Source organism: Idiotropiscis lumnitzeri, unplaced genomic scaffold, assembly GCF_059441095.1.
Source record: "Idiotropiscis lumnitzeri isolate Australia: NSW breed Sydney's pygmy pipehorse unplaced genomic scaffold, RoL_Ilum_1.0 HiC_scaffold_62, whole genome shotgun sequence".
Taxonomy (NCBI): domain Eukaryota; kingdom Metazoa; phylum Chordata; class Actinopteri; order Syngnathiformes; family Syngnathidae; genus Idiotropiscis; species Idiotropiscis lumnitzeri.
In genome coordinates, this window is record NW_028283600.1 from 824,708 (window position 1) to 835,033 (window position 10,326).

Here is a 10,326-nt window from a genome sequence, read left to right on the forward strand (position 1 = left end):
AATCAAAAAGTTTGCCCATCCCTGGCATAGTGGATGGGCCGAGGAGTTTAAAAGGCACACATCATGCATTTTTCAGTCAGTTTTAGCCAGGGCTTGGTATGGGGAAGACCAGCTGGTTTACATGTAATCATTAAATTTTCCCAAGTTTTATTTAAGTTAATTGGACAAAACAAAAAAAACGCAATATTCTTCTGCCAGAGAGTATGTAATATTCTTCTGCCATTTTATTGTAGAGGGCCATTTTGAGCCCCTAACAATATTATTCAACCAAGAGATCATGAGTCGTCGCCCACTTACTTTCTGAAGTCAGCTGGGATGTCACGGCTGTGACCCTCGTGAGGATAAAGTGGTTCAGATGGAAAAGTAGGACTAAGGGCTTTTTCTCAGGTTTTCATGCGCAAATCCATGTATATTAGGTTAATTGGAGACTCTAAATTCTCTACTCATCAAATGACATTCGTGACCCTGATGGATAGATAAAATAGATTATTAATCTGCCATGGGAAGTCCAAGGTGTCTGGTAGAAAGAAATGCATTCATACACTCATTACACAGTCAACCAAGCAAAGACACAAAGCCTAGGGCAGGGGCGGGCAAACTTTTTGATTGGAGGACCACAATGGGTTCTAAAATATGACAGAGGGGCCGGACCAGGAGCAGATGGATGGAGTGTTTTGGAAACCTCACCTCATCTGAGAAAAAAAATACATTTAATTTTAAATGAAAGTGAATAAAAGCATTCCAACAATAATATTTGTCTTTGAAAACCACAGTGTTTAGAAAATAAAACATTAACAAGGTTTATTCATTAAATTTTTTTCAAGTTCGGCGGCCCGGATTAAAACTTAACGGGCCGCATGTGGCCCCCGGGCCGTAGTTTGCCCTCGCCTGGCCTAGGGCATAAACACATACATGTAATATCCAATCCGCTTATTCTCACAAGGATAGCGTGCTGGAGCCTACCCAGCTGTCAACGGACAGTAGGCGGGGCACACCCTGAAGTGGTTGCCAGCCAATCGCAGGGCACGCAAAGACGAACAACCATCTGCGCTCAAACTCACTCACAAATGCAACCTCCACACAGGAAAGCTGGGTCCCGGGATCGAACCCTGCACCTTGGGACTGCGAGCCGGATGTCCTAACCAGTCTTAACTCATTAAATACCAGCCATTTTCACTGGAGCAACCCGCTCAATCCCAGCGTTTTCCTGGGTTTTGACTAATATTGCAAGGCCCACAGAATATAGTATTCTAATGCTATATAGACATGGAGCACACCCGAAGAAAGATGAGACTCTCTTCTTTCAACAGAAAAAAAATGTTTGTTCCTATCTTTTTCCATTCTTGAGCAATCGGCATTTGAAAATAGCTAAATTTCATGAAAACTCCAATCCCTGGGGAAAAAACGGAGAAAATGAGCTTTGTAAACTGATGCATTTTGACCATAATTTGAATTTTGACACTATTATTTATGGCTTTTATGACACCTCTAACATCTAAATAATGCATGCCTTCTATAAAATAACAAAAAAAAGCACAAAAAATGTTTTTGATAAAATAAATTTATTTGCACATAACACTAAACGACTGAACTGTTGAACTATGTACAAAAATGAAATACATCAGTGTCATACATACTTTTTTTTTGTGTGATATAAAATAAAATAGTTGCCTTGATGCAAGGGCACACAACATAGTTCACACCACATTCTTGTTTCACTCCGTTTGCCTTTGCGCAAACAGACCCGACACTTTCGTTGTGGTCTGGCTTTGCTGGTCCGTGGAAAATAGGCGAGCTTGTGTTTGTCCACTGGGGTTTGTGTGAAAATAATTGTCTGGGAAGTGATTGCTGGCATCCGCGATGTGCTGCAGAAGCTCATCCGTGAGAAACAGCTGCAGGAAATCAGCTGGCTCCTCAGACTCCAAATGGGCAGCGGCATTCAGTGGTCCAGGGGTTGCTGTAAAGTCGATTTTCCTCGGTTGCCATCCAGTGTGACGCCATCCGGAACCACTGCTTCCTGATGCACAACCTGTAAATTACAGAAATATAAACAATTGGAAATATATATTTATTGCTGCATTTTATTGCTGGCGTGTGAAGTTTCATATTATAATTTACCTTTCTTTACACCAACAAGACGAGGAGGAACTTTCTTGCCGCGGGATGCACAATCTGTGAATTTTAGAAAGTATGCATGATTACCACACCATTCAGTATTGTTGTTTCCTCGTCGGGGAGGAGATGCGCTCGCGCGTAACTGCACATTTACGCGACATTTTCTGCCCGCAAGATGCATGATATGTACAATAAAAGCATGAGGGCTAAAACCACATGTTCAATGGTAACTTGCGAGCGTTTACTTCCTCGTCGGCGAGGACTTACGCTCGCGTGTAATTGTGCAATAGAGGCGGCCGGACGAGGAAGTCAGCGAGCAAGCTCGCGTCTAACTGCACATTTACGCGACATTTTCTGCCCGCAAGATGCATGCTATGTACAATAAAAGCATGAGGGGTAAAACCACATGTTCAATGGTAACTTGCGAGCGCTTACCTCCTCGTTCGGGGGGATCTGGTGAGGACTCTCAGCTGCTTTGGCTATTGTCCGAAGGCAGGCGATGCAGGCCGCAAGGCACGCGCACCCTCTTTAGACGCCGTTTTGTTGTGACGACGACGAAGCGTCATCCTCTCAACCAAAGCGTCTCCATCGCCTTGATGCTTTTAGGAAGATTTTTTTTACAAAAAAGCATTCCTCGATCGTCATTTGCTTGGAGGATTTCATTGCTAACGCTACTAATGCGACTGCTGCTAGTGCTGCCGATGCTGCTGCTACCCACGCTGCTCTCCACACTTATAAGTCTACCCCAGGATCCCGCCCCCCCATTTGTACCTCTGGCGCAGATTCAAGGCGGATCTTTTGCACCTCTGCCCCCTGCTGGGTGATTTTTACATGATTCACAATGCGGACAAGGCTGATTCTCAGTCAGAGGTTGCATCAGACCCTTATGTACACTATGACGTAAAAAAGACAGGAAACGTACTTATACGTCTTTGGTAGAGGGCGCCATTGCATTAAAAGACGTCTTTGTACGTCTAAGGGAGTAAATGAGTTGAACAAAGTACAGGGTCCTTCACCTGACTACAGATGATCTTCTGGGGACTTTATTTGGTTTTAATCACTTTTGGGGTCTGTATCTATGCACACTCCCTGGTTTTGCTACCTTCCCGGGTACCACATACACACTGCTTAGTTTCTCTGCCTTCGTGGGTACCACATACATATTGCTTGGTTTCTCTGCCTTCCTGGGTACGACATACACACTGCCTGGTTTTGCTACCTTCCTGGGTACCAGTCACACAAACGTCAGACGACTCAGCACATACCGACTGTCTCAGCACTACACACTTTCACTCCAAGGCAGTGCTGTGAACCAACTTACTGACAAGAGGTAGTATTTAGAATTTTAAAAAGTGCTTGAAAGGTTTTGTTCATGTAAAACCAACAGATTATGACATTATTATTATTATTTAAAATCAGTATTAAACAGCATCAGCATAGGTTAAAGATATTATACAGACTATATACGATAAAAAAATACTAAACCACCCTTGCTTTTCCGTCATTTCTTGTATAAGTTAACACACAGATGTATAACATTTGTTTATACAAATATAACGATTAAAAAGTAGCTGATTAGAGTTTTAATTTTGTATTCATTAATCTGTAATAAAAATGGACATATTTTGGTTAATAAAATTAACAAGAAATAAAAGTAAAGGGTGTTCTAATACTTTTTTCAAGATTGTCCTAACATACATTTAATGTTTACAGTATATGTCTTCGGAAGAAGGGCAGCATTAGATTTTTTTTTTGTTCTCTCTTTGACTTCTGAATTTGAATTTCTGTCACAGATGTGCTTGAATTCTATTTTGGATGATTTGTGTTAAACTGCACAAATATTTGAAGAGCCATAGAATTCAAGAATCACACCAGTGCTGCTACTCCTCCGAACGGGTGAACGCCCTTGATTAACAACCTGCGTTGAGGTGGCTTTTGAGATTCGTGGTGTGGGAGAAAAATCTCTGAAGGCATTCTTAGACTTCAAGAGAGGGTCCACAATTTTCAAAGATTCACTTCCGTCTGAATCAGAGGCCTCACTTGTATCCGGAATATATTCATCTCCACTGTCATCTGAGTTGGAGTAATAATGCTTATCCATTCCAAAGTCAGCCTGTTTTTTTAATCTAAAAAACAACAACAACAACGAAATATAAAGGATAGAAGGCAGGAGACCAATAAAATATATGCAATTTGCTTGTAAGATTCCCTGAAATCTATATGGGTTGTTTACCTGTATACTTTTGGTCCTCCTGAGCCTTGGGATAGTAATATGGTCTGGGTCTGAGGCACAAAGTTCAGGGGCAGGATTTGACAATGATTCGTCAGAATCTGTGTCGTTATTCCAAGGAAGATTCAGCCCATATTTTTTGTCCAAGGGAGGAGACTGGGTTGCATCAGAGTCCAAGAGAAAATTGAGAACCCATTAAATACTTAATCCCCAGAGGAATCTGCACAGAAAAAAGTCTTAATTCTATTTGAAAAAAAAAAAAAACTAAAATATTGATGAATGATATTATGACAAAATAATGTAATAACAAAATTAGAATGATTTTAGGAAATTATTTGCAAAACCAAAACATTGTGGTACGATAATAATGCATATAATTATTCTACGCAGCTATATTTAACAAAAACACTTAATTGACCGTAACAAAAAGCTCCCGGGAGGAAAACTACATTAAATGTTTTTTTAACAGGGCAGTGAAAATATTGGAAAATAAAAAAAATAATGAATAAAATAATATGAAAAAAGAATTCAATGTGTATCGATGGACCCATATGAAATACTTATATCGCTATGTACTTATCAGCCATATCGCCCAGCCCAATATGTAACTGCAACTTCAAAACCTCGGGCCATAACAGGATTGTAACATGGGATGCATATCTTCATTCCTAAATTTGTAGATCCCGAGGAGGCTGCTCAATGGTCCTGGTAATGTAAACCTCAACCAATTCGTTCACAGCCAATGTTCTCCATCCTTGTTAAGAAGTTTTGAAATGATTTAATAGATATACTATTGCAAACCATACCAGAATTTTATACATTTTAAACTTTTGATCACAATTTTACCTATTTTCTAAAAATCTGAAGAATCCACATGCCAAATCACCTGCTGTGGACACATAGGTTCTGTTCTGACAGATAATTCAGTTACAGGTTGTGTACTTAAAGCCAATAAGAGGGCAATGCAGCAGTCGACAGCCTGACGAAAGCTTAAGTCTCCCAATGAGAGAACTGTAGTGGCTGGTAGGTTCTTAGATTGTAACATAGTAAAGACATACACTACGCATAACTGTATATCATATGATGATGAGGGAAAATATTATTAGCTACGATTTATGTCCAGATATATTAGAAAACTTGTCCAACCAGCACAGGTCTATCTAACTGTAATTTTAACATCTCAAGACACGACAGGATGACCACATGATACGCATACCTCCTTTTCAGAGTCTGTCAAACCTTGAGAAGGCTGCTTCGATGTTCTGGTGGCATCAACCTCAGCCGATTCAGTCATTGTCGGTTGTCCTCCATCCTAATGAACAAGTTGAATATTAATTTAATGAATTAAAAAAAAGAAAATGGATCAGAATTTTACACATTTTAAAGAACAAGTTCACGAATGAAACAAAACCAATTACTTTAGCGCATGACAATTAATCTTCAGTAGAGATATGTTGTGACTGATATTTCAGTCACAGGTTGTCTTTTGAACGCCACCAGGGCCGCAATGGAGCACAGGACAGCCAAAAGTCTTCTTGTCGGACAGCTGTAGTGGCTGGTAGGTTCTAAGATTATAACATAGTAAAGGCACATACAACTCCTAACTGTATTTCATATGATAATGAAGGAAAAGATGATTAGCTATGATTTATGTCAACAATAAAAATGGCTCTACGGGGTCCCCACGAACGCAAACCTGACAGTTGGGTGTCAGATGGCCAACATACCTGACTCGCAATTCAACTCAACTGGACCCCACAACACAAGAAAAAGCTGAGTGAGCCTCAAACCAGACATACACATTCACTGACAAATATCCTGTGACACCAGATATATTAGAAGTCTTGTCTAATCAGCACACGTCTATCTAACTGCAATTTTAACATCTCGAGACACGACAGGATGAGCACACGATACGCATACCTCCATTTCTGAGTCTGTAAAGCCTGGAGGAGGCTGCTTCGATGTTTTAGTAGCATCATAAATTTATTGAATTAATTATATTTGAGGTTGGATTAGATTTTTACACATTTTAAGCCTTAGCCACCCAAAACAAAACATAAGCTCATGAATGAAATAAAACTAATTAATTTCGCCCATGCCAATTAATCTTCTGTAGACACGTGTTGTGACCAGTGTTGTTTTTGGCAGGCATTTTAGATTTTGTCCAAGTCATTTGGACAAAGTGCTGATTTGTTTACATCACATTTAGTCATCCCAATTCGTTATAGTTTTAGTCCAGTTTTAGTCAACGAAAACTAAAAAAAGGGTTTTAGTCCAGTTTTAATCGACGGAAACGCAAAAAAAGTTTTACCCTAGTTTTCGTCAATTTATTCACAAAGGTTTTAGTCCAAGCGGCACGGTGGCCCAACTGGTTAGCATGATGGCCTCACAATATTGAGGTCGTAGGTACGATTCTGGCTCCGGCCTTCCTGCGTGGGTTTCCTCTGGGTAATCCGGTTTCCTCCCATATTCTTAAAACATGCATGGCAAGTTGCTTGGACACTCTAATTGCCCCGAGGCATGAGTGTGAGCGTGGATGGTTGTTCGTCTATGCATGTCCTGCGATTGGCTGGACACCAATTCAGGGTGTACCTCGCCTACTGCCGAAGACAGCTGGGATAGGCTCCAACACCCCCCGCGACCCTAGTGAGGAGAAGCGGTACAGATAACGGATGGATGGGTTTAAGTCCATTTGAGTTAAAACAAGGCATTCAAGGTTTCCACCCAATAACAAAGACTTTTGGATGGACTACTAAGGATTCTTCATCACAAACAGAAAAAAGTGGCAACAGTGGAATCAATACTCACTGCTCCAAAATAAGCAGAGAAGCAAAACATTTTGTTGGGCAACTGTTGTGGCTTTATTTCACTAAAAGCAACATAAAATAATTTATGAACCACATGCTAACAATTTTGTCTAGTCAACGAAAAAAATTCATGTACATCACGTCATGTTTTCGTCATAAAAGAACCTCGTATAGCTTGTCATCGTCATTAAAAAAGGGGCGTTAACGAAGTATTTTCGTCATAGTCATCAGTGACGAAAACAACACTGGTTGTGACTGATATTTCAGTCCCAGGTTGTCTCCTGAACACCACCAATTGGGCAAGGGCGCGCAGGAAAGCCTGGGGTCTTCTATTTTTACAGTATAGAAAGGCTAAATATCAAATTGAAACAGTGTTTTATATCATGAATATACAGGGTTGGTGCTGGTTCTGGTAGGGAAACCACAACATAAAGATGTCCTTAATTAGTCCCACAATGGGGATATTTGCAATATGGCATATGATGGCCTAACAGGGCCACCGCCCAGAAAGGAGTAACGCAGAACTTTGTAATACTGTCACTCCCTGACCAGTTCGTTGTTCCTGCAGAGCCAAACTTTGACTCAGACCCACAAATTTGAATTACAGATAGTGGACAATGGAGAACTCCCCCAGTCAGTCAGCATGTTCAACTTCCATAGAAACCTCACATACATTTATTAGATTGCCAAACTAATTGGAAACTACATCACCAGAACACCACAAGTGGGCTCTGTTATTGTACTTAAAGATGCATCTTACAAACCTGTGTTCTCCAAGGCCAGCTGGTCCATAGTCTTAAGTTATTTCTTCGCCAACATCAATGTCTCGGAGCGCAAACAGACAGAGGTGTGGTCTGTCCTCTGTTGTCATCTTCTTCATTTTACAGTTGGGGTGCATGTGGTCATCATTAACCAGTCTTCCCAGACTGCCATCTTCTTGAGCTGCATCAACACTTAAAATAGATTAAAAAAAAAAACAAAACAATTATTCAATCAATGTCAGAAATTAATCTTTGAGACAATCTTGTGTACACAAAACATAAAAATAGGAAATCCACAATTTTTAAATCTAAATCAAATCATACAAGAAATTTCTATTGGAATCAGACCCTATTAAAAGCTTGTCTTTGAGACTTCATGATCTATATTTTCATTTGTACAGATTCAACGCATGAATAAAAGTAATTATACATTTTTGCTTAGAGAATGATTTTTCCCCTAACACTTATGGGATGAGTATGTGTTTATTTTTTTAAATAAAAACAAAAATAAGATAACATCTCAATCTTTGCCTCACCTCCAAGTTTTTTCTTGCCGGCGGAAGTCAAACAAAAAGACAGTGCCTCTTCCATCCATCTTCCTGCGTTGAGATTCATCAGAATCTATCAATTTTCCTCTGTACTCCATAATAAAGAATAAAGTCGTCTTTCCTGAAAGGGGCCTTGGTAAATACTCCTCGACCTAGTTAACAGGGAAATCAAGTTAGCTTCGTCATATTTTTAAGCACACAAATAAGGAGTCATCATATTCATTTGTGCCACTATACTAATGTAGGGTGGTTTGAAACATTGCTTCTTGTGAGGGATAGAGCAGAGCCCTTCTTTATGATTTTAAAGGAACAGACCAGCCAAAATTCATTTTCCAGCATTGCATTAGCCAGTATGTATTAGGACTGAAAGTACAAATGTCAATTGCACCTGGTTACGTAAAAAAAAAACTTTAAGATTATTTAGTTTCAAAACAATGACATACACTGTACACAGTCATATTGGATCGCGTCACGTGATCTCTGTGACGTATTACGTGCTTTACACTAGACTATCAATATCGGACTTGTTCACCGGTCTATTGTGGTATAAAAATGCCGGAGGGCGTCATCAAGTACAGCCTTAATTTAGATAGAACTCCTACCATCAGGTTTCACACTCACTGAAATAACTTGAAACTGACAAAAGTGGCAAAAGAAAAGGTCAAGACACTCTTAATGTAAAATAACCACTTAAAAAACGATGTCAGCTTGGTTATCAGAAAACAATAATATATCTTAGCAAAAGCGTTAACATCATACCTTTAAATTAGTTTATATACTTCGCTTCTAACTCTGCAGTCTTGTCCAGACCCTTGACTGCATGTTCAATAGTATCCTGCTTTGGGGACTTCCTGCATCTCAGGGAAGGCATTGTTTATTCTATAAAGAAAAAAGACAGTATTGTGTTGAGAATTATTAATACTATGGGCTAAATGGAGTTTTAACAATATTAGTGTAAGAAAAATAAATTATAAATTAAAAAAATATCAATTCCTCCATCCCAATTAACGATTTCAACCATAATAGTTTATATTGAAGTTTAAACAACAGACACAGACAGATTTATGCAGTGTGACTACAAAAATCTTACCAAAATTGCATTCACAATAACCTTTGCTTTAAGAATCATGTAATTAACCAGTGAACATCGTGTCTTACACAAAAATTAATGACAGAAATTATCATGGTACTTGCATTCTGTGGTTCTATAACAAAAGTGCAAGCTGTTAGCTCCGCAAAGCTAACGCAACAAGCTAGCGTCCCTCGTGCTCACATTCAATGCAAACCTGACCACCGGATGACAATACGCGTCGGTTTAGTTCTTTAAATGAGTAAAAGCACCATGACGTTTTATAATTATTCAATGCTTAACTGGAGCTCGTCAATTATGTCGATGTAGGAGTACATGTTTGCTAGGCCAGTGTTGTAGGCCCACATCCATGGTGCTACTTTGTATAGTGTTTTCCACACAACTATCTCTAACTATGAACAAATGCACTCGACGCATGTTTTGAAAAAAAACCAACGAAAAACACTTACCTCTCCGTTTCAACAGCAGTTCGAACTTCGAAGTGGTGATATTCTCCAGCGTTAAGCACCTGCTCGAACTGCGAATAGGTCAAATTCAACAGCGTCTTTTTTCTGTCTTAATAAGGACGCGATGAGAGGAGGAGCGCTTGCCTTTTCGTCAGCACGCCCCGCGCGGGTGGTGCTGCTTTATCACTCTCTATCTGTGCCCGCCCGCCGGCACGTCGATAGAAAAATAATATTCCTTCAAACATTACTTTCATCTTCTTAACGTTTTGTAGTGAATTTAACAGGTTCACCACTTTTTTCAAATACACCAATGGAAAACAGGTCTT

At 39.6% G+C, this 10,326-nt stretch overlaps 2 long non-coding RNA genes across 2 annotated transcripts; both read right to left on the minus strand.

Annotated features, from left to right (window-relative positions):
• Positions 1-1,796: 1,796 nt before the first annotated feature.
• LOC148315674 (uncharacterized) lies at positions 1,797-2,855 on the minus strand. The gene is made up of 3 exons (XR_015840702.1): positions 2,551-2,855; positions 2,119-2,172; positions 1,797-2,029 (listed from the first exon to the last, which is right to left on the minus strand). It is a non-coding gene; the product is annotated as an uncharacterized LOC148315674 (long non-coding RNA).
• A 314-nt stretch (positions 2,856-3,169) lies between these two features.
• Positions 3,170-10,093, minus strand: LOC148315675 (uncharacterized). Its single transcript, XR_015840701.1, has 7 exons — positions 10,004-10,093; positions 9,224-9,343; positions 8,453-8,616; positions 7,920-8,108; positions 5,562-5,657; positions 4,349-4,501; positions 3,170-4,241 (listed from the first exon to the last, which is right to left on the minus strand). It is a non-coding gene; the product is annotated as an uncharacterized LOC148315675 (long non-coding RNA).
• Between the last annotated feature and the right edge of the window lie 233 nt (positions 10,094-10,326).